At 42.4% G+C, this 24,458-nt stretch overlaps 1 protein-coding gene across 1 annotated transcript in view; it reads right to left on the bottom strand.

The window, feature by feature from the left end:
• Positions 1 to 24,458, bottom strand: part of LOC143430982 (protein 5NUC) — a 139,146-nt gene that overhangs the window by 95,531 nt on the left and 19,157 nt on the right. The gene's annotated exons all lie outside the window — the stretch shown is intronic.

The following is a 24,458-nucleotide window of genomic DNA, read 5'->3' as shown; positions in this document are numbered from 1 at the left end:
CGGTGCGCGACGTAATGCCGGCGGCGCGGCTTCGGCCGCGTGTTCCGCGTAAGCGGCCCGGGACGGCCTAAGCCTCGCAATTCCGACGCTCCCCACCGTCCTCTGTGTCCTCCCGCCGCGTCCCGACAACACTCTGTATCCCCACTATCCTATCGCCCGCCCTCCGATTCTGTGTACTCGTTTTGTGGCCACTGTCCGTGTTTTCATATTTTTCTGTTTACACGTACGCGCGCAATACACGCCTAGTCTGCGCAGCGGAAAGTTTTTGCACCAATTTTCGGCGAATCCATAGCATTGTTCGAATTCGCGGAACCTATGAATGATTCTACGCGTACGCTTCGTTTCGCCGGTTCGAAATTGAGTAATAGCGCGCAAATCAGGTGGCGCGGTCGTACGCGGTGGACCACCATGATTTCGATCGATGCGCCGTTCGATTATCGAAGACGGTGCGTGCGATTATCGCAGTTATTTAATCTTAATGGCGTCGTGTTGTTCGCGTTTCATTGTTCCGTTTCAAATTGCAATCTTCTCGTTACAGATTGAACGTAAACGTGCGATAATTGTACAGATCTGAAAGAGGTTGACAAGCACTCGAGGTAGATATATAAAGTTCCCTATTGGCATGCATAAATAATTCTATAGTTTAGCTTAAACGTGAGTCATTCTATGGAACGAAGTGAACCGGTTTCAAACTGAATATTCGTTTATCTAACGTTTTTGCAGGTGTATAAAAATCGCAAGGAGCTGCCAGCTAATTTTAACCAGCTCGTGGAGGAGTGAAGGCCACTCGAACAGCCGTGAAAGGTAAATACAACATGCTTCGTTAATATAACGAGTTTACGGGAAATCCAGTGTGTCACAAGCAACGTCTAGCAATAATCGTGTCTGTTTGTAAATTAGTTTGCATATTTAAACGAGCTAGACCTTACTAATATAATCGAGGCCAGATACGTTTCTATGATTGTTAATGTATTCGTTTCTAAAACGTTTGCGTGTCGATGATGTTTCCACATATGGAAATTAATTCGTGGTAATTAGTTGCTTCTGCGTACAATCTTTTGGCTAGTTGCAGCACCGATAAGGAGGAAGCAGTATCGTCGAAATTCCAAGTGTTATCGAATATTTTCAAGCCAGGCCAATCTTTTGGTACTCGCGATATCGTAATCGTACCGTTCTTTTATACTCTGATCCATTGTCGAAATAATTGGTAGTCTGGCGATCGTGAATTTCAGCCATTAATTAAAAGGAAACTTGTATAGACTCTCTACGAAGCGAAAGGGATCCCCAACTCTCTACGTCAAATTTATTTCATCTTTTTTACAGACGCAACATTAAAATAGATCAAAGAAGAGAAGCTTAAAATATCGGAGGATTCAAATAGCGGACGAAAATGTTCCATATCGTAGCGCATAGTCCATTCTATCTACAACATAGAATCAAGTTCATTTTACGGCGTTAATGATTTATTTATATGATAAGTAGAAGAGTTTGGATGGGGATGGAAGTTCAGGGGGGGTTGAAAAGGGTAACTGTCTCAGGTTGGGCAAGATCCAAGTGGTGATCCAGTATTCCAGCAAGGCGTAACAAGTGTCTGTGTGACGTCACGCGGCTTTCTGGAGGCGGAGCTTGTGATTGGGGGAGCAGGTGGGGTGGGACTCTCTCGTATCGTGAATCGTTTGCCCCACCCTCGTAGATTTTCTTCCTTCATACCACCGCCACCTTCAACCTCCTCCTTTTTCCCCCCTCGCGGCCCCTTTTCCTCTCTTTTGAACTTTGTTCGGCGACCCCCCACCAGCTTACCCCGCGCCAGGTAGAGAGTCGCTATCTCTGATAGCCATTGCAAGATGCGATCCAGGTAGAACTCTATAAAACTGCATCCTCGACGAGATATCTTCCTATGGAATTCCACATAAAAACACCCTCAAACATTAGATTATAATAAAATAAATTGCACAGTATCTTCCTTTGTAAATTGAAGATTTAACAAATTGTATTGTTGCACAACTGCCCTTATTTCGTTTCTAACTAGTGCTTTCGAAATTTCAGTTAAAGAAGCACAGAATCCCAGAGAAGTACCACGAGAATGTCCGCGGCGAGGAGTCATCCACCCCTCGAGGAGTCACCAAGCAAGTCATCGAACCGTTCAGCTTGATGCATCGATACCTTTTGATCGTTCGTGGAAGCCGGTAAGAATTTTCCCAGAACGTATACGCGAAAAGATCGTATAAGGCGCTTTAAAGGTCTCTGCCGCGGCGTGTTCCCGCAACGCTACCGTTTATTGCACTGTGGTTTGCTAAAGTGCAATCGAGGAAGCAAAATGCGGTTTCACTCGTTCGTGCGGGGCTCGCAAGAATGTAATTAACCCCTCGGAAGTGGCACGACGCTTTGGCCCGATTTTTACCTGCGTTTTCTTATCCGTCTGTCTTTAAACGCGCGGTCCGTGAGGGAGGCGATCGGTTTTGTCGATTCACACCGATCTACCGCAAAAATCGGGGCTGCATGTCGCCTCGTGAAACCGCAATTACTTACGCGAAAGACGCCGGCTAGCGCGTCCATCGCGATCGTCACGTGTGCTTATGGTTCTTCAGTCACGATGCAATACTTTTTTTTACCCGGTTTCTTTTTTTATTACCGTTCCTCTAATTTCAACGTTTAGCAAAGAGGCTTTCTTCTTACGAGAGCCAGAATATTATAAGCTGAGCGTGATAACAGATTAACTGTCGGAGAGAAAAGCAGAAATATTTTTTTTACGCTTTTTATCGGGGTGACGATATCGGCTGGAAACGAGCCACTTCCAGCGTCACCGGAAGGGCTTCGTAAGACATGCTTATCGTCACAGCTCGATTCTCAGAAAAAAGTGTCTCGTTGTGAAAAGAACTCTCTCCTGATACTGCTCGACCTTCCATAATCGACGAGCTTTTAATGCGATATTTCGAGCCTCATCAATCATTTATCATGTCAAAGGAATCCTTAGCCAGATTCTCACAGTTTTACTTCCTTTGACTCGAACCTTTGCCTCGAGTAGGAAGTAGATAAAGACCGCAATCGGTCGAATATTTTCTTAAGCGCAGAAGGATACCCACACTCGATCGTGAGACGATTTGTTTGCCTCATTACGAGGGATATTGCCGCGAAATTTGTTAATATTCCGTCAGGATCTCTGCAGGAGAGTTTGAAGAGGAGTTCCGTCTCAGAACGGGGGCCGTATTACCAGGTGTAAGTTAATCTGCCTTTTGCGCGAAAGCCGAGCTAATGAACTATAAATAAGGGAGGAATACTTACACGAAGTGGACAGCCGCACTTACTGACCCTTTGTAATTAAAATCCCGTCCTAAATCAGGACTAGGGGCACGATTAGACGACCTCTCCTCCCCTGGAAAGCCCAAATCCGCGACCCTTAGTTTCTTCAACCCTTGTTCCTCTCGTTCTTACGTTCACACGCTCCCTATCACTTGGATGGTCCACTAAATAGCGTCAGATTAATTAATATGTTTTATTCCTGTGTCTCGAGCGAATTACTAAAAGAAATCGAGTCAAACTATAATGGAAATTTATTTGCAATTCGACTATAATTGCGCCCCAGCACTGGCAAGTATTTCGATTAGGCGAAACAAGCAAAAGTGGCGTCCCTTCGTGACCATGCGGAACAATCCATGCCGTTTCCGTTTCCGTCGATGCAATTCCGCTTCCGTTAATTCAATTCCAAAGCGTGCAGCTAATAATACTCGCTAGGGTAGCCACGCGATTATGGGGAGGGGGTGCAGCCAAGGAAAATGGATAGACTAATGAAAGAGGGTGGTCGATTTAGAAGACAAACGGTCGCATGATAATCGTCTTTATAATATTTCTAGTTCGAATAGGGTAGCATCAAATTTCGTATGAAAAAGTATCGATATAAATTTAATTAACCGATCGAAACTGTATTGCTTGTTAGTTACGTATAATGAGTTCAAATCCATGGTCCAGTGTAAATTTAGTTAAATTTGGTGCTTTATACAAGGCAGCAAGTAGGTAGAAAGGAAATAACACGACGGTGAGTTGATAATTGTATGTATGACAAGCCAAAATCTCGAATTCTGTCGTATAAAAGGAATGGGCAGCGTGGAACGCGCGCGTACCATTATCTTCCACCCTTACGTCCATTCCGGCTAGCCATACTTTCCACGACCACCGACACAGATACGTTCACCCTTGCACAGTCCGTTAATAAGCTTAATAAACCCCCTGTGCTTTCTCTAGTGTCCACTGTACTCCCGATTCCAGGGATACAGGGATGGCTCTCGATTCTCGGCTTTCGGTAAATTATATTCGGAATTCCGACCATACGTCTGATATTCCTGTTCGAAACATTCTCCTAAAATGACTTTTGATAAACGGCTTCCAAAACGAACTTTACTCTACAATTTTTTTCACGAGATTCTCATTTTTATAATATATCCAAAGAGATTAACTCTATAAAATAGAGAGCACGGAAAGTTGATCGAATTCTGGATTTAAAAAGTGCTAGAATTTGCTAGAATTCAAAACAGTCAGAAATTAGTCATTGACTCTTTAATTCTCAATCATATCGAAAATAAAAAACGAAATGGCCATTATGTTTTAAAATAATTAGAAAATGGATTCTACGAAGTGATTGATACGTTAAGTGGCGTATAATTCGAGAATACAAACGCGAATGCGTCCACCCAAAATATGTATGTTAATTCGATAGTGGTGGATAGAGAATAATGCAACTGGACCATGGAAATTTATCGCTTCTGCCTCCCTGCGTTTACCGGAACGGGGAATGTAAGCCCAACGTGGTCCAGCTTTGAGGAGGACATCAAAAGGATAACAATACAGATGTGAGACATATCGTTCCTGTACTCTCGCACGTTTCATCCTATTTGGGTGGACAAGGTTTAAAGCATCAGCTTTGTCGTTCGTTTAAACCGGATTACAAAACGTAAATTAAGAACATTCAAACAGAGTATTAAGCGAATCTGGAACGAGCTTGAAGTATATTATGTAAATGCAGGTGATCAGGATTGATTAAAGTTGGATTTTTATAAAAGAAAGTTTTATAAAACGTATATGGAAATGATAGATACGTTTTTTGTTATATTTTCAAGAAATTGGAAATTTTTATGCTATAATTTAGTTAATTCCTTTGATTTCCTTCGATTTCGATTTATTTTTCGAAAGTAATTTAAATTTGAAAACGCTTATGGCAATTTTGAGTTAATTCGAATGATGTAAATGGTAAATGTTTTATCATTTATGTCGACGACAAGTAATACAGTTTTTAAAATAAAATGTACATTCAAAATTAAGCAAAGTTCCATTGTTAATGTCATAAATGGCAATTAACGAACGTCTGGTCTTAAATATCGTGAATAATAAGTTTGATACGTATTAGATTTTAAATAGTACATATTTTAAAAACTGTAGAAACTTGTAATTCTTCCATGGTTTTCACCATTACCGATTTAAGGTAAAATACAATATTTCAGTATATACTGTACTATTCGTAACATAGTATTCTATAATATTCGCCATTACCATCGAATGGATCATAAAATAACGTTATAATAAAATATTATTTGTTATACGTGTCCTAAACATCAATAGACATCATCATAAGATAGTAAAAATATCTTAGTACAAAATATCTGAAGTATTTCATATTATAATGAAGCATTATAATATTTTCAGAGGAAAATACGTAAGATATTTTTTCTGTAGTAAGTGTTTTGCACGCTTATCTACCGCTGTAAACGTTCAATTCATTGTCCTGCGTATTGTTATTATTACGCGCTACGTGCCAAGGCCAAGGAATGGAATGCGACCGTCGAGTGGGGGGACGACGTTCGTGGATCTTCGCGGGCCGCTCGGGGAGCGGGGGACTGCGTTCGTGGATGCTCGCGGGTTGTGCGGGGAGTGGCACCGCCAGTTAGTTCGTCCCGACCTCTAGTGTGAGTAAGACGTGTCGCTGCTCGCTCCCGCTTTCGAGGTACGTATGACGCTTATCGACTGCGTAATATTCTCTGTCGTCGTTCTATTAACACTTATCATCAATTATTAACATTAATTAATCATAATATACTTGTTCAAGTACTTATTAAATATTATTATAGGTATATCTTGCAGTTTTACTATTGTATATTAATTCAAATCGTCTTATTTCTTTGTTATAGATTCTCAATCATATATATCTCGCAAATAATGGGTACAACGACTAATTAACATCGTAATCATCATTCAACAACGACCGATGATGCCTTTGACGAAGATTTGGTATAAGAAGCGTACGTGATAAAAAAGGACGCGCAGGGAGGAGTACCGCCAGATGGATGACCTCTGCTGCTGGTAATACGCATGGAGGCGCGCTGTTGTTTTCGAGGTACGTTCACTCTTTTATCGACTACTTTGGGGGGCTGCGCGGGGAGTAGCTCCGCTTGTCAGAACGACCTCTACTGCGAACGTGTCGAGACACGTTTCTGTAGTCGAAGTGTATCGACTGCGTAGTATTATAAATTCTAATTCTATTAACATTTTTACTTTCATACATTTATTTGAATAGTTTCGTTTTCTTTTGTTATAGCTTCTTAATGAGCTACATCCCACAAACAATGGATATGACGAGTAATATTGCAGTGATGTCTAAAAGAGGTGACAAGAGGATCGTATATGGTATAAATTTACATATCTTTTTTCTGATGGTTTGTTAACATTATTTGTGAACATTTTTATTGATTATTTGTTAACATTTGATATATAATTCATACTGTATAGTGATATATAATTGATATATTTCATATATAACATAATATTCATAGTATAATATAATAAATAATTACAGTAGAATTTTTATTGATCAGTCATGTTATATTTTTATGTGTTCACAAATAGTTTATAATATTTGAATATATTTTATAATATATTCAAATTTTATAATCGTATTTTATTTATGTATAATGTTTCATACATATATATAATATTTCTGCTATGGTTGAATAATTTAGAAAGAAAGTAATATTTTCTTTGACAAACGCTCGATTAGGAGAAAACGACAAATAATATAAAAGTAAAATGTGTTGTTTTATTGATACCCTTTGTTCCCCCATTTACTATGTTCTTCTTTCAGCAAATTTTGGTGACCGCGCGCAATGCGGTCGGTAGAATCAGTGCTTGTTCCGATAAATAGTTTTAATATTATTTAGAGCACAGCTGCTCTAATTTCAATTACATTTTTTTTTTAATAATCATACGCGAAAAAGTAGAGTCAGTGTTTGTTTCGTATAAATGGCAATAGCTTTGTAGTCTTTTATTTTATTTTTTTTATTCCTATTTTTTTTTTAATATTTGCTGCCTCGCGGTATTAGAGTCATTCCTGTCATCCCAAAGGACTTCGCTGTGCTTCAAAAGCCAAAAATGTAAGTATCTTTCGTACTTTACTTACAATTCTAAATTCCTTAAACTTTTAATCTTTTTAATTTGAATCTTTTGCAAAATTAACATAATTTCGATTGAGTTATTGTAATCAATTACAAAATTAATTAAAATCAATAAAATTAATATGAAAATATTTCAACAAGGGTTTTTAAAGACCAAATTATAATAATGTGGTTTCTATTTAAGTTTTTTCAGCAACTTCTACTACGGATTCAGCTGCCACTTCTCCATCGAGGCTTCAACATCTCTGATGACTTCTCCCAGGCATTGGCAACATCTCTGATGACTTCCCCGAGGCATTGGCATCTCTGATGACTTCTCCCAGGCATTGGCAACATCTCTGATGACTTCCCCGAGGCATTGACATCTCTGATGACTTCTCCCAGGTGCGAGCAACATCTCAGATGACTTCTGGCTGAGCTGCTCTACTCATCGTCCGGTGAGTCGCATGCGTTTTAAGTTCCTCTGGTCACCCAATCATGTCGTAGGGCGAAAGGTCCAAAACGGCACGGGTGACTGGTTGTAATTACGTAGAATTTCTCTGATGAGCACAGTGACCATGGATATATAATAAATATATCCATGAGTGGTGACATTTATTTTATGTGTGTTATTTATCAGAGTAGGCTAGGTCTTCTTGCACTTCGCGATTTTAAATGTCATGATAAGTAGTAATATTTGATAATTATTAAATAAGTAAATGAATATGTATGAATAAATGAATAAATATTAAATAAATAAGTATGAGTAAATGAATAAGTATTAAATAAATGAGTATGAATATTACAATAGTTATATTAGATATGAATATATATAAAGGTGCAATATTTTTATGCATATTAATAATTATATACATGTATGTATGTGCAGTAATAATATATCTTGTGGATAAATAAGTAATATATATGAGAACTGCTTTGTCATAGCAGTACGTAGTGGTGAAGTCGGATGCCCTCCGACTTCGTATCTGCAATAATTATTTTTTATAATTTATATTAGTGTCCAATAATGTTGACAAAGTGCATCATTATTGATACAAAGATATTTAATATTTACTTTAATGTTGATTTAATATAATAGAATCTATCGAGTTTGTATTTATTGCAAATTGAATGCATGAAATAAATCATATATATGGTGAATATCATATATATGAAATAGATTACAAATATAGAGTGTAGCTTTTGTTGTAATTAAAGTCTGATTTCCGAAACTATGTTCATATACATGTGCAAGAAGGCATTCTGCATCGAGTAGATCTTGAAGTCAAAGCATTGAACTTGAATACTATTTTCATATTTTAGAATAATTGCTTTGATAACGAGATCGCTCGAAAACAGTTCATATAAATTTAGATATATTCAATAGTTAAATTGAATACTGTTCGAGAAAATGAGATAGACACTTTCCATTTCCTTCTATCATTCTAATGTACGGAATAATAAAATAATTGATTTTAAATTTGATTTTTATTTCGAATTTATCTTTGACTTGAAATTTAATCGCAATTTAAAGTTTCTCTTTAACTTTAAATTTACTTTTAATTTGAAGTTCAACTTGAACTTGAAATTTAATCTCGAATTTAAATTCAATTATTCTTGTCAATCAATAAATGAACCTTGGCGTTCATCGTCGAGTAGAGAAGTGTTCCCACTATAGCGTCCCAGTATTGGCCTCTACCCCGTTGCGTAAGGCCCTTGGTTATTCCAAAAGGCAGACGGGGTAGTCCGTCACCCCCACCGAGGGCTTCGGTAGTGGTGGACTGCGTACTAGATTACTGCACTGGGTTCACTGCCGGCTGATTGGGCGTATCCCAATCCCTGCCTCAAGGGAGGTCGTGCCTGGGTGCCACCGTCGGCACCTGGTCACGTTAAACATCTCGCGGACGTGAAAATACGTCAAATGGTACTGGTGGCTGTAGTGGTAACCTATGGGGTTGCTTTGCTTGTTTCTAAGATCAGATTGAGGGGGGTTCGCTTCGCAGGAAGGGATACATCCCAAAGGATGTCGATCATTTTTTAGAGTGAATAATTCTTCACTTTGCTCGCGTCGCGCCGCGTACTTTAATTCTATTCTATACATTATAATGTTATAATGAATTGTCAAGCTTCTTTCTCATTTCTCGAACATTATTTAATAATTGGTAGTTAGTTACTCCACTGCACAGAGTACTTTTAGCTTCATGTTCGGTTAGTTTGTTAGTCGTCGCTATAGCGTCCCAGTTCGGGCGCCCTGCCCCGTCCGTAAGGCCCTTGGCTATTCCAAAGGGCAGACGGGGGAGCCCGCCACCCCCACCAAGGGTATTGGTAGCTGCGGATCTCGCTTAGGGGTTCGTGGCGCGCTAATTGAGCGTATCTCAATTCCAGCCTCATGGGAGGTCGTGTCTGGAATGTTACTCGATGACATTCTGGTCACGTTAACCATTTTCGCGGATGCGAAAATGCATCAACGACACTGGTGGCTATAGCGATATTGTCGCGAATATTTCACTTGATCATTTTTGAGATCATGTTCAGAGAGTACGTTTGAGAGTACCGTAAAAAATCCAACGAGTCATTGTTCAAACTCTGTGCAGCGTAATAACTATCAATGGATAACTTTTAATAATGTGTTAAACATTTTAATTAGATCAGGCTTTTCAGGTTCAGGCATTTCCGTGTTCATTGTCTGGACCCCACTCACGTGCCCAGGTGCTACTTGGGTGGGGAAAAGGCGATGGGCGCGATGTTTGTACTAATAAATTGTTTTTTTCGCGGCTGACGAGCTAGTGTATCGTGCACGACGTATCTTCCACATTGTGTGTGTGTGTGTTGTTAGGTCGTGGAAGTGCGTCGTTTCCATAGAATTAATTTACTACTACTTATAAATGGTACCGAATTTACTCTTAATTACAATAATAGTACCAATCTCAATAAAATTCTCATTGCTAATATAACTTCTGTGTTCTGTGGAAAATACAAATTTTTCCAGTGTCTCAAATTTCATATTAAATAGTCAAATGTAGATAGAAACGCTTTAGTGGCGTTATGCGCAATGTTCGCTAGTCTCGTCAGCTGATTTCAGCATTGGTACGTACCTTAGAGTGTGAAAGTTGTATGCCAAGCTCGGGTGTCGGAGGCGTCCCGGGACGTTCTCTCTAGTGTAGGCTTTTTGCACCCGGGTGTTTGAGTGAGAAAATTCCGGGGGTGAATGAATGTGTTGGTGTGAGTCTTTTGCCATTTTAAATATAGCGTTAGGTAGGTAGGTAGTTTACTTCTGGTATGTTTGTCTGTTAATTATAAGTAGGTAGGGCCGGGCAGGTTGACCACAGTCTCCGATCGGGCAGGCGCGTTTCTCGCGTGGTTCAACCTGTTTCAGGGAATTAGATTTGAAAGATCGACGGTTTAGCTGGCGCGAACGAGAGTTGTCGTTCGCCACTGGCTTTACTCGATCGATCTTTCGAATCGACCCGCGGTCGTGGTCGCGATTTGGTCGAAACGAACGTCTTTTGCTCGAGATTTGGCACGTTTGTATGAACAACGATTTTCTGCAATCGTTGCTCGTCTTCGTGCATTCCAAGTTCTCGCGATTTTTATTTTTATTTCACCTTTATATGTTATTTTTTTGTTTGCGCACAGGAAATCTCGAGCTTAGTTATAAGTTTCAGGGTTTTTTTTTGTTTCTGGGCTTCAAGCCCGAAGAAAGAAGAGGCTATATGCCGAAGAGGCCCAGAGAAGAGGGCAACTACTAATGACTATGCATTCAGAGGCAGGCAACCCTCTCGATGCAAAGTCATTCTTTGTTACCACTTTGTCACTGTGCTCATATTTGTGTAGTAGTAGTAGTAGTAGTATATCTAGCCAGCTGAATGCTGGCCCATCAAATGGGGCAAATCGCGGTTTCAATTATAGTGTTGCGTATAATTAATTACTGTTCACGTTAGAGTTGCGAAGAAATCCAAATCGCGATTTTATTAGAGTTGCGTTTAACTCCAGGTCGCGATTTTTATTAGGGTTGCGTCTTCATTCAGATCGCGATTTGTATTAGAGTTACGTTTTAATCCAGATCGGGAGTTTTATTAGAGTTGCGTATTAATTAATAAATCGCGTTTGAATTAGAGTTGCGTAGGAATGATAATCGCGTTGCTCTTTTAGTGTTGCGAACCATGAGATCGCGATTGCTTGCTTAATATATTTATTATTTGCCAATATTTGTTTCGCGAATTAGATTGTAAAATAGTATTTGCTATTGTAATGTATTCTAATAATTTGTAATTAGTTTTATAGTGTTGCGATTTACAGATATCGCGTGTAATTGCATTTTGTTTCTTGTAGAAAGAATAGTTTTCAATTGTTAAGTTCCTGATTCAATTTAGTGTTGCGATAATAAATTACGCGTTTCTCGATAGTGTTGCGATTAATAAATTGCCCAAATATTCCACTGATTTTGTGGAATTACCATCCAGAGGATCTACATCGCACCAAAGTGCGAAATCACATCTATAAAATCTTCCACTTTCGTTGTGGAAGTTTGATCTGGCATATAAAGTCACCACAGTAGCCAAAAGGGCTACATTGCACCGTGGTGACAATATGCAGATCACTGTTTAAAAGTCTCTTTTATTAGCGTTGCGTGCTTAAATTAAATGGGTGTATAAATTAGTGTTGTGAATTAAGAAAAGCGCCCTGAGGTGCCTGCTCGCGAATTGCTTTTTCATGACACACCCCGCGATTAGATTTCAGATTTTCTTTCTTTGTTGCTTAGTAAATTAGTGTTGCGAATTCTGAAGAGGTCGCGATTAATTTTGCTAATTGCTGTTTTAATAAGTTGCTGTTGCAAGTATGTCGAAATAAATTAATTTTGTTTGCTGCTCACTTAGTCTCTTGATACATAATCCTTAAAAATATGATGGTTATTTCATGTTTGATAATAAATATACTGAATAATAATGAATTGTTTCTATGTTGGATGAAGCTTTCTATTGCTTCTTTTTGTTTGTTGTTCACTTTGTTCCTTGATACATAACCCTTAAAAATATGATGATTATTTCATGTTTAATAATAAATATACTGAATAATAAATGAATTGTTTCTGTGTTGGATGAATGTTTCTATTGAATTATTTCTTGTGTTTTCGTTTGATTACAAATCGAGCGTTTGTCAGAAAATATTACACACTATTAGTGCCATCAATAAATAGGCACTGTTCATTGAAATATACTTGATCAGTTTTATTACTTAATGAATAAGTAATTCGTTCGTTTAATATTAATTCGTGACTGATCTTTAAACATTCTATATATGTCTTGTGCATAAGCATGTATCAGCTTTCAAAATTGGTGAATATATATTAGTGTCAGAAGTTAGAATATATATAGTATCAAAATACTTTTAAGATTTTTCATTGAGATTAATTTTTGTTATCAGATAGTAGTCGAATTAATTTATTTAAGAGCAGTAAAAGATGAGATAGAGATAAAAGTAAATTCAAATTTTTGTTATATCAGAATACATGTAAGAATATATATATCAAATGTATTATTTGATAAAATAATGTTTCTGTGTCCAATTGCTGTCATATGCTTATGTTTGTTACATTCTTGTATATTTATGTACACATATCTATCTTTTGTGTCAGTATACTAATCCATTGAACAAGTCTGTTACAGATTTAAGATTTTAGGGAAGGGTTCAGTGTTTGGAAGCCACACTACTTATTATAATAAATGAGACTATACCAAGAGCTACTAAAGGGTAAATGAAAGAACATAAAAAGGTATAAAAAAAGGTATATTACGAAATTATATTTAAGTGATACATATTTTTATTCTTCTATGTATATATACGTGTATTTTATTAATGTAATTTATATTTTATTTGTGCGTACGCGTTTGTTTCTATTTTCGCAGGTACTCTTGGCGAACTTCGAGGGTCTTGGCGCTCAATATATTTCAATTTTACTTATTAATACGTTTATATTACATTGTACACAGTAGTTATACACATTATTACAGTAGTGTTCTGGGAGTGCTTATTTTGTGTGTTGTATTCTGCATGGTTATGGTTGCGGGTATCTATAGTACATCGTATGTGCATGTGCATGTGCATGTTTGCATGTTTGCATGTGCATGTTTGCATCATTTTCATCCATTAGTTCTGGTTGTAGTATAATTTGTCGTTTAGATAGATCGTTTAGGCTTCTTGCCAAATAGTTTGTTTCTTGATTCAAATTTGTCTTCTTCCTACATAAATCTATATTTCCAACTTCACTTTAGTTTCGCGAATATCGTGTAGAAAACTCCTTTGGCCGTATGTTTGCATAGCGATCGTGTTGCAAATATACGTTGAAAGGAGATTTCGTTAAATGAAAATTTGCTTAAAAGGAGGGTGGATGGGACGTGGTTAGGGTGGGTCTCGATTCGCAGCAACCTCCACGTGGTGAGACCTGGGCACCATATTATTTAGTATATAATTATTAATCGCATCATGGTCGTATGATACAATTACAAATTATATAATAAATAATATGGGCTAATAGCTGCCATAGGGTAGTTTTATTTAAGCTAGAATTTGTTCAAGTTTAACTATAGTAGGTGATGACAAATTTGTATCTGAAACGATTTGTAGATTAGTTTGGCGCTTTATTTTAAAAAACACTGTGCCTATCAGCGACACATTGTCATATTCTATTCTGAATCGATAATAATGGAAATGATTTGAGATGATTAATTCCAGTTTATTAGACTGAACGTCGATATAGTAGTTAACATGCTTGTCCTACAGCGATGAGCTACCGACCAACGGGTGTTACAATGTAGGATGCAGTTTCTGATGCATTTATCGATGTCGCTAGCAGTTTTATCCAGGAATTTTAAGTAGCTCGGTATTTTTAATTTAAAACGATTTTTTGAACAACCCTCAACCGGGAGCTTCAATATTTTCAATTATAGATAGATTACATTTAATAAAAGGGGTTGAAAAACTTTTATTGCATGAATTTTGATGATTAAAATCATATTCCTGTGATATATTTTCTTCATTTAAACACTTCAAATATCCATTAAGGAACTATCTTTGCAAGTTTTATTGTCTTTCGTTAAATTGCACGACACATATTGAAATAAAAAAACACGAGTGTCAGGATCAACAATAAATTCTGTTGATTTTTCGAATCGATTTCCACTCGATACTATATTTTATACTTTTAGTTATCCGGGGAGTTCGATTTCAATATTTCAACACATTCGCCATTAGTTCAGCTCAAAGATGAGTTGCGTTATTTAAATCAGTCGAAACTTAGAATATATTAAACAGAGAACACACATGTGGGCGACATCGTTCAATCATCAGGATCGTTCTATCGCATTGCAATACCTCGTGCAATAAAGTTACGTGCACGCAACCAGACGAACCCCATAAAGTTCCCATAGTCTTGAACGAAAAGAAATTCAATGCCCTCGACGATGTTTCAGCAATAGATCCTCTGGAGAACAAACCCACCCCCAACCAGAACGGACAGTCCTCTCCTTCCTCTGGAGTGGCGCGCGCTAAATCGCCGGATCCGGCTGTTCTGTCCTCCTTCCGTTTCCCTCGCCACACCGTCGAGCATAAGCCACATTATACGATATCCGAGAAAATCGAGAGCACTTCCTGGCCGAGGAATGCGCCACCGAACCCCAGGACCAACAATGGGGGCCAGGTTTTGCGCCATTATGTCGCTGAGGGATCGCATTACCGTCTGATACGATCGCGCGCTTTCAGCAGCTCTCAGATCCTATCTCGGGGGTATCTTTTTCCCTCTCGGTGAACGCAGCCCAGCCGGAACCACCGAATTTCGCAACGGCCTCGAAATCGAAGGTAATTACGCGGATTTACCCCCGCCCAGAGCTGTTCTCCTTTTTTCACGACTTCTTTTCAAATTCCTTCCGACAGCTCCTTTTCTTCTCTTCCCTCGATTCGTTCGCTTTTGTTTCCTTGTTTTTACGTGGATGGAGTATCAGGTGTAATCGATGGGAAATGTTAGGGGTGCGATTACAAATTAGAGATGTCGAGAAAGCGATTTGTTTCGAGGGTTTAGATGAGGAGAGAGTGTGAGAAATTATTTCGTCCGTTAGTTTGTTAATATCGAAGATGGAGGAATGTAAGTTTTGTTGGGTGACGGTTTTCCGGTTCCCTTTGGCGGATTGTTAAATTACGGTGAAGCTTAAACGCGGCTCTGTATTTTGCCACTGCGGAAACGACATTATTGGGCGATACGATCGCGCGCGCTTTTAGCAGCTTTCAGATTTTATCGGCGTTGCGCATGAATAGTCGATTTTTTTCGGCTCGCGAAACCAGAGAGCAACTGATTCGCAACCAGAGCGAAATACCGGAGAGCATGCCGATCGGTCAGCCCGTCTGTGTTTCCTCTGTTTTCCGCCGTTCCAATATCGACACTGCTTCTCTTTCTGTCCCCTTCCACATCGTTCGATCACTCTCTTTCTCCCCCTATCTCTCTCTGATCTTTCGAAGGACTCGTTAACCACGCATCAACCAGAAAGAAACGGTATCCAATAAAGAAATATATTATTTCCATTCGATTCTCCTCTGCTTAGTCGATTAACAATCCGTAATCGAGCGTAGAAAGAACATCGATCCCAAACAGGCTGATTTTTAGCTACCTTGCGACTTGTATCTGTAAAAAAGAGCCGTCTGTTTTTTTACGTCTCTTTTTTTCAACCCCCTCGCCATCCAAACCATTTTTTAAGCTAGTAGAGGTAATCTGTAAAAAAACTAGCGGACGAGTAGAAATTCGTCGATGATTCGACCACTGGCGAGACACAAAGCGTCGATAATTAGCCAGGCGGCATGGGCCCTTGCAAGAAATCGCGACATCACAGTTCATGATGCACTTTTTGCCACGGTCCCTTTCAGCCGCGAGTTTTTCCGCAGCGACGCGCGTGTCGACCGCTTCACCCCGTCCGTTTCACGCGGCTCGCCCCTGAAGGAGCCGAACGGTGGAGTAAAGAGAAAAAAAAAGGGAAAGATTTCCTCGCAGCCGGTCGCAGGGACTTTACGATCCCAATAAAACAGCCGCAGCGGTGGCTGTGCCTGCGTACGCGCCTTTTTAACCCGGAGGATCCCATAAAAATTAAAAGTATCGTCGGTGCACCGAGGCCCATTGTCCCGCGGCTGCTTCGTTTCCCTTCGCAGCTCCCACTGATTTCTTCTCCTCGCCAACATTTTTTTTTTCTGCGCTCTCGCAAAAAATCGTGGGAAGGAAAAAACTTTGAGTCTGGGGTACCAGAGAGGAACAGGAAGAAATGAACGGCGGAAAAAGGAGCCAAGGGGTGAAATAACACGTTGCTTTTCCAACTACGAGTAGCAGGAAAAAAAGCAAGCAGATTGAGAAGAGGAAGCAGAAAAAAAACTGGACGAAGGAGAAGAGAGTGGCAGAAAAAAAAAGAGCGAGTTGTCTTTTTCCGACCGTAAAAACGAAGCAATCGTCGTCGCTGTAACTCCGTAAATCGTCGCCACGGCCGTATATCACCAGCTTGAAAAATAATATCCGCGCTTCCCCCGCTTCTTTGTCGCCGCTTCCCTTTTTTCTTCTTTCCGCTATTTTTTTTCCCACTTTTCCATTTCCCCCTTTTTACTCCCGTTTTTCTCTCAATTTCCCCCCCGGCTCGCGTGTTTTTTTCCCGCCGCCGCCCCCTCCCAGTATCGTTTGCACGCTACCAACGCGCGTGTCGATTTCCTTTTTCTTCCAAAGCGCCGCAATCGCCCCTTGGTTCGCGCGCGCGACACTTGAAATTCTAATTCATGCAAATTCACCGTCTAACGGAGTAGAAATGTTTCCCTTGTATTTTAATGAAAATTTACCGCCCCTGTCGCCACCGCCCTTCTCCTCCTGCAATCTCGAGCCCGTGCGGCTACTCGCCTCGACGAATATGAAACGACACCGTGCGCGTGCCGGCTCTCGCGATCGCCACTGTACTTGAATCAATTCAACCCTCCACGTCCGCTTCGAAGGGAAAGTTCGCCAGCTTCCTGCTGCTGGACGACGCGTCGATGCTGACTCGATGAATATTTCCTCCACTTTTCTACGAATCTTTGTCTCTTCTCTCGTGTCTAGTTGAGAGAAATCCGTGCCATTTACTTTTCCTCTTTCAAACGCATCTTCAAATTCGTTGCTCCCCGTTTGATTTGTGTAATGTTTCGTTTACACGATATTTCACTTTCGAACCAAGCTGTAATACTCGAAGTTTCCGAAAAATAAAGGAAAAGGATGCGTAGTATAAACGAATGGCTGATATTACACGGTGTTAATTGCAAGCAGAACTAACTTTAAACTCGATTTACTCGAGTACTTCATATTCGCAACGTAACCGGTTCATCCTGGGAGCCCCTTAATTTGCACATTCTGCGGATAACAATAATGCCTTCGCAGCAACAATCGCTTCGCTTCGCTCGGATACGTAGAACGGGAAATCCAGTCGGGAATGCTAGCTGATTAAATTTATGTATCTCATCGATCTCGTTTCTACCCTCTGCCCTCGGTAAAAAATTTATTTGCATGTTTGTTTGTACTGCTCGCCCACATGGAAACGATCTCGCGACGCGTTAGACCTTTGGAAGGTATCGTGAGAAGAGATGGAGGAACAGGATAAATCGGTTGCACGTACTCTTGTTTCTTCTTTTTTGCCATCGATGTAACAGTCGAATACTTTGTTCAACGATTAGAAGGTCTCGTTTGAAATAGCGTTGGTGCATGAAAAAATTGGTTAGTCGCAGATTAACCATATTTCAGAATCGAAACGAAGTCAATTCCCTTGGATGAAGAGATACGATTTTTATGGGTGTCACGTACGCGCTGGGAAAGTACTAATCGATCGACGGTTCTATTTCAAGCCGTGTGCACACAGCTATCCATATGCATACGTGTCTACGTGTACACGCGTGTACATGCACGCGTATATATATAGAGTTGTTCACCGGATTCGTGTTTAGAAACGTACGAGAAGAGGAATCGAGTGATCTACTGCTTTTAGGTTGTGTTTACGCGACGATCAGCGCCGCCAATTTTCCCCGGAGTTTCCACGGAGAAAGCTTTCGAAATGGACGCGCAACAGCTGTTACCGTCACTCCTGATGGAAACTGGCACGCGCTGCTCGTCTATATAACGTTCACGAGCACGTACGACTTATGCCTGGCTACGAACGACAGATATCGATTGTTGCACGACCGTCTCTGGTCTTGCACCGGGTCTTGTTTCATCTTTATCAACCCTCGACGAGTATTTCATCCTTATCGGGAATCCTCGATCGCTTCTCAGCTGTTTCCCTTGTTCTCTGGTCGTTAACAGACGCCGTCGGTTGCTTTTAAGTCATCCAGTTCTATACCTATCTTTACCGAGCGGTATATTTTGTGGTATCCTGCGAAATTTCGACGATTGAACTGGAATTTTTCAATTGGAATTTTTGCGATTCGAAGAATTGTATTTTTAGGGGAGAGTATACGGTTAATGCCTCGCAGTCGTGAAATTTTGAAATTCTATCTTTCGCTGAAAGTGGTACCGTAGAATATTTCGTGAAATCGATGGTTCAATAAATCTTGGTGATTTCTCTTTCGCCAGTGGAGATTTTTAGATTTTAAGCTCACAAAATCCCGCGTTGCGCTTTGTTTCTAAACTACTTCTTTGAAGACATCGTTCTAATCGGATGAAGAATAGTTTCCTTGGACAGACAGGAGGCGTTCGGTATCACCAAACCTGTCAGAGCCCTAAAAGAGACCAGAGCTGTGAGATGTGTCCGCAGCGGTTTGCCCAAACGAGTGGCGACGAGTGGAGAAACCGGATGCCATCGTCGCGGCGGCGACCCTTGCTGACGATTCGCAGACGCTTTCGAGAACAGTGGAGGGCCAACTGTTCGCGACAGTTGCGACAACAGGGGCACGCGCGTCCAACCGGAAGGGGGTGCCCCCTGCGACTTTTCTCTCGCTCAGCATCCCAACTTTGGACCAATTACCTTCTCAACTTTAACCGTTCCTAATCGACGAGAGAATTAGCTCGAAAATATCAACGAGACGACATATGCGCGAGAGGAATCTTGAATCTTTTAACGTGTGCACTCGTATACAATCCCATCGATACGGTTACACGGTTTTCTTCGAGCAGGGTGCGTGCTGAAAAAGCCACCCTCCTAAAAGAGAAGAAGAATATCCGAATACGCGGCGGTCGTTTTCTCCGCGATTCGATCCGATGGTTTTACTATGACTAGCTTCCGTAAACAGGTATAACGAAAGGATCCGTCCATTGTCTGGATTGTCTGCTAGTGAGTATAGCGATCAGGACGCGGTGTTTACAGACAGCCCTCGCTCAGGCCCTCCCCTCTCCCCATTTTCGCCCCTTTTCGCTCCTTTTTTTTTTCGCCACCCTTGGTCCCTTTTCACATCTCACTCTTACCGAACGCGTTCTCCGGTAGCCGCGTCGTTGACACGCAGGGTGACAACATAAATATAATGTCACGCTCCTGCGCCCGCCAATAGTCCTCGGGAGGCCTGCTTTCGGGGACCAGGCCCGAGTTGAAAGGCTCTGGGACCACTTATTCATCGGGAGATACACGGCCGACGATTTTTATGGGCCGCATGAAAAATGAGGTTAGCCCCGAGTGTTCGTCGCTTCGGTCTTTTCTGCGTTTCCTTCGATGCGTGTCGCGGACGAGCAGGCGGTGTGCGACTCTCAATATTTTGCTACTCGAAGGGGCGGCATTCTGGTGGCTGTGTGTCATTTTCGGTGGTGGATTCGAGGAGAGGGTTCCGTGGCATGAGAAGCGATAGAGAGAAGTTCGATTTGGGGATGAATTTCTATCAGAACGCGAAGATTCGCTTGGAACGATCGTTAAGTTTATCTCGATTCGATTGGTGAGTCTGTCTGGTGCGAATGAATTCCAGCAGTCACGCGTGTCTTTGTTCCGTCCCTTCTTTGGCTGCACTAGCACTCGATGGACGCTATAGGGGGGCACCGCGGTATGGAATCCCGTGAATGGCTAAGGCCCAATTATGTATCCGGCCTATTTAAAGTCGACGCGGCGGAAGGACCGAGTTTTTCTTTCGATTCCATGGGGGATCAGTTCTGCTCGGAGCACAATAACGTCCGTGACATCGTTTACGCGCACCCCCCGTGGTCTGCCACGGGAGCAATGGGCCCCATACCGCACCCGTGACGAGACATCTTCATTATTCTGTGGCCATGGGGCCCACTTTGCTGTTCTCGCGTTCGCCCCAGTGATATTTCATTTATCCCTTTGGCTTCGACGCTGGTTACCGATTCTAGCGAGATTCAATTATGAGGCGAGTCTAGAGAAAGTTTTTAAATAAACGATTTTATTCTAATTTTTAAAATTGCAATTTTGCAACAAAGAGACACTCGAAACGCAGCTATCGTCGACACGCGAGACGGAAATACCTCATTCCCGCGGGCATAAAAATACAGATCGCGGCACCGTGGCTCGAGTTTCATCATTCGATGCCAAAGGTATCAACATTTTCGTCGGACATCCCCATCATTCTTCCGCGGTACGTTGCAGGGTGTATCCGCGTATATCGGTTTTGAGCTGCGGCGACTTTACAGCGACCGTATCGATAGCACCTGGAGCGCGAAGGGCTCGATCTCGGAGGGCGCGCGGGAATGGGTTCGTAACAAGGGTCGGAGAAGGGAGAGGGTTGAAGGCGACGAGGAGGGTTCGCGGTGCGGTGCCTTGGTGGCCACGGGTGCGGTACAGCTTCCTCCGTAACGAGGGCCAACCTTTATGACCCGTAAAGATACGTGCCGTCCAGTTTGCCCCCCTAAACCACCCCTACCCTCTCCGCTACGGAGCCATTGCACCCCAGCGAGTTTCACGCGATAGCCGTGCGAGGCTGGCGTAACGTTGAACTCACGTAGGGACATTTCGGACCCCTTCGAGATGGCGAAATTTCAAACGGAGTCTCTCTCTCTCTCTTTCTCTCCATATTCGACCAACCCTCTCACGATCGACCCGTCCTCCTCCAAGCATCGAGAATTCCCCCAAGGACAGTTTTATAATGCCAGCCGTGATTGTGCGTGATTGTTCGAACCGTGCTTGGCTCGCCACTGGTCGAAAGATTTTATCCCTGGTTCCGGAGATTTCTTTAAATCCGATGCTGGAGCTACGAAATTATTGGGCTCGCCAGCGGAAAATGACTCGGTTTGTTTGCTGTATTTTTTCATGGTTCGTTGCTTGGGCAGACGGGTCACCGTTACGAGTGTAAAAGGTAAAAATTGCCAGCTGAGATATATGTTGGTTTTTCAAAAGGGAAGGCATTCTCACGGATGAGAGTTTAAATAATAGAACATTTCTGGACGGCTGTAGTGTACATAAAGGAAGGTTCTACTCCTCGAAACGGTAGTTCTGAAGACAGGGATGCTGTAACTTTCCAATTTACCAGTGAAGTATTAGCAATTTTTTCCACGTCGAATGGACGGGTCGCGTTGAGAAAATTAGGGTTGCTGCATCGGCACGGAGGCTAGGATCCGGCTGATGAAAAGGTGTAGCGGGGTGTGTAGCTACGAGAGCAATCGTGAATCAAAATTAGCCGCTCTTGTAGAGAGGGAAAAGGGGGAAAGAAAGAGAGAGAGGAAGTTCGAGTGTCGAAACCTCGCGGAGGTCGAAGGGTGCTGGCGCGGAGTTTCCAGTCCATGGTGGGACGACTCACCCCCTTTGACCCTGTTTCCATGTCGTTGCATTCCCGTCTTTCCTACGTACAGCCCGAAATTACTGGCTTGCATCGGGAGGAAATGGATCCCCGTCTAGGAAACGATGCATCGAGCTTGATTGCGTTGATCTTCCCGTTTTTACGATATCGCCGCGCGAATTTGCTACCCCAGCGTCGACAATCGTCGGAGAACGGCTATGCGGATGGCTCTTGGACACATTACTTTGAGAATTCCGCGCAACTCTTCGAAAATATCTCTAATTCTAATCTCACAGAGAATTCCAAAATTTGTCTACGTAATCGACAACCTCCCTTAATTAATCAATCATCGAAGAAGTAGACCCAGAAGATAGGCTTCCATGTGTAGGCGAGCGATGTCAGTGATGCATTAATTGGAGGACGTGATCTCTCGTCGTCAGTCCGAAAAACTCCGTTTATCCATGCTACACCGTGCTTCCTGTTGTGCAGACACGAGCGTTCCTTTTTTTCTACACGCCTCCGCCACCCCCGCGTCGGCCCCGCGCCCATCCTCCCGAACTGCACGGCCTCTCAGCGGGTGACGGGAATATTCCAGCGTCAAATACATTCGCGCGTGTAGTACGCGCGCACACGCACGTGAACCGAAACAATCCACCCCCGACACGCAACGGCGACTGTCCACCACCCCCGTAGGCGAGCGCGCGAGCTCGCGCTCATCCGTACGCGACCCGCCGTCACCCAGACCAACGGACACGACTGCGTGCGCTGATACGTACACGGGAAAGCAACGGGGGCAGACGGGAGCGGAGGTATTGAAATTAGCCGACCGGTCGCTAGTGATGGCCATTCGATCCTCTCTGTGCCGCGAGTTCAAGTAATTTACCGAATACTACCCGCGTTTAAGTCATTTAGCCGGGCGCACGATTGCTCTGGATGTCACTTGCATTGGAAAATGCACCATCGACTTCGTTAAGAATCGCTTTAGCGCATATACGTTTCAAGATCTTGTTATCGAAGGGGTAGTTTTTATTTTTATCTCGACTTCGCGTAGAGTGATTCGTTGGACAGTTTTCTTCGTAGTAGCTTGGTTCGAGGGATTTTTAGAGGGTTTCTATGGGTTCTCGCGTGAACCAGATGGACTCGACGCGTATCGAGGCCATCGCTACCGATCGGTGGGCCGTGTGTGCCGTGGACGTGCACGGCGATGGTGGCAGGGATCGGGATTCGAGAGGCCTTGCATATATTCACACCGAATTAAGTCACTAACACACCGGCTAACCGGCTGGCCACACTCTTTGTGCATCCACGAACCCTTTCACGCACGCAGTGTCAGCCTGAGCGTTGACCAGCCGGCGGATTCGGCCGGTTGTATGCGCGCGTGCATCATCCTCTACGTGTGTAGAAGAACGCGGTGCCACAAGGCGAGCGGGCGGGCCGCGGACAGGGGGTGGCGGCGTGTTTGAATTTGGATGGTGGTGGTCTAGCTTTGGCCGGAGAGGCTGAGGGTGGGATGAAGGGAGAAAGAGAGAGAGAGAGAGAGAGAAAGAGGGATGCGTGCGTCGCACGGTTTACTTTAAAACGTTCATTGCGGTGTATTCCCCCTTTCTAGCTCGGGGATGATACGGGGGCTGCCGGGATTTCGATGTTTTCCGGCCGCCTGGCCGCGGATTTTCTGCACTGATTCGATCGCTCAGATTCTTGGTTCCTGGGTTCGTTTCTTTCTGCCTTTGATCGGGATTAAACTGGTTGGGTATGTAGTTACGCTACCCCTCGTGAGTTACGACTTTCGATGGGTATTTCACAAGAAACTGGACTCTTATCGAACTACAATAACGCTTTATTCTATTTATTCTTTAAAATATTCGAGCGAGCTTCACTTTTCTTGACGAATGGGTGTCCCAAGCTCACCCATGGGCGCTCCACAAGGAAGAACTCGCAGCTGGCATCTAGCATCGCGTCGCGCATTCTAAATTGTGTATTAAAAGAGATTATTCACGGATTAGCATCACTGTGGCCGAGCCTGAATCCCCTCTATTATCCCATTGATTTCCATAGATAAAGGCGATATATATTACTCGAAGGTGGCCCTTTTAAGGGCCCATCATCGCGAGTCAGAATTCGCCTCCAGCCTCGTAGCTTTGTCTCAAATTCAGGCTAACCGTGGTGTTTCGCTCGAAAAAAGCGGTCAGCTCTCGGAAAAATAATTGGTCCCGATCGTAAATCAAAAAAACGAACTAGTTTCTCGGTTTATTTCTTTACGGCTGGTCGTGAAAAGAGGGGAAAAAAACTGTTCCAGATTCGAGGATAGCCGAGGGGCAAAAAACTGCCCTGTTTTGGCCAGAAATTAGTACGGAT

The sequence above is a fragment of the Xylocopa sonorina genome, chromosome 16 (genome assembly GCF_050948175.1).
Source record: "Xylocopa sonorina isolate GNS202 chromosome 16, iyXylSono1_principal, whole genome shotgun sequence".
Lineage (NCBI taxonomy): Eukaryota > Metazoa > Arthropoda > Insecta > Hymenoptera > Apidae > Xylocopa > Xylocopa sonorina.
The sequence above is the reverse complement of the archived record's forward strand: the minus strand, read 5'-3'. Positions and strand labels throughout refer to the sequence as shown.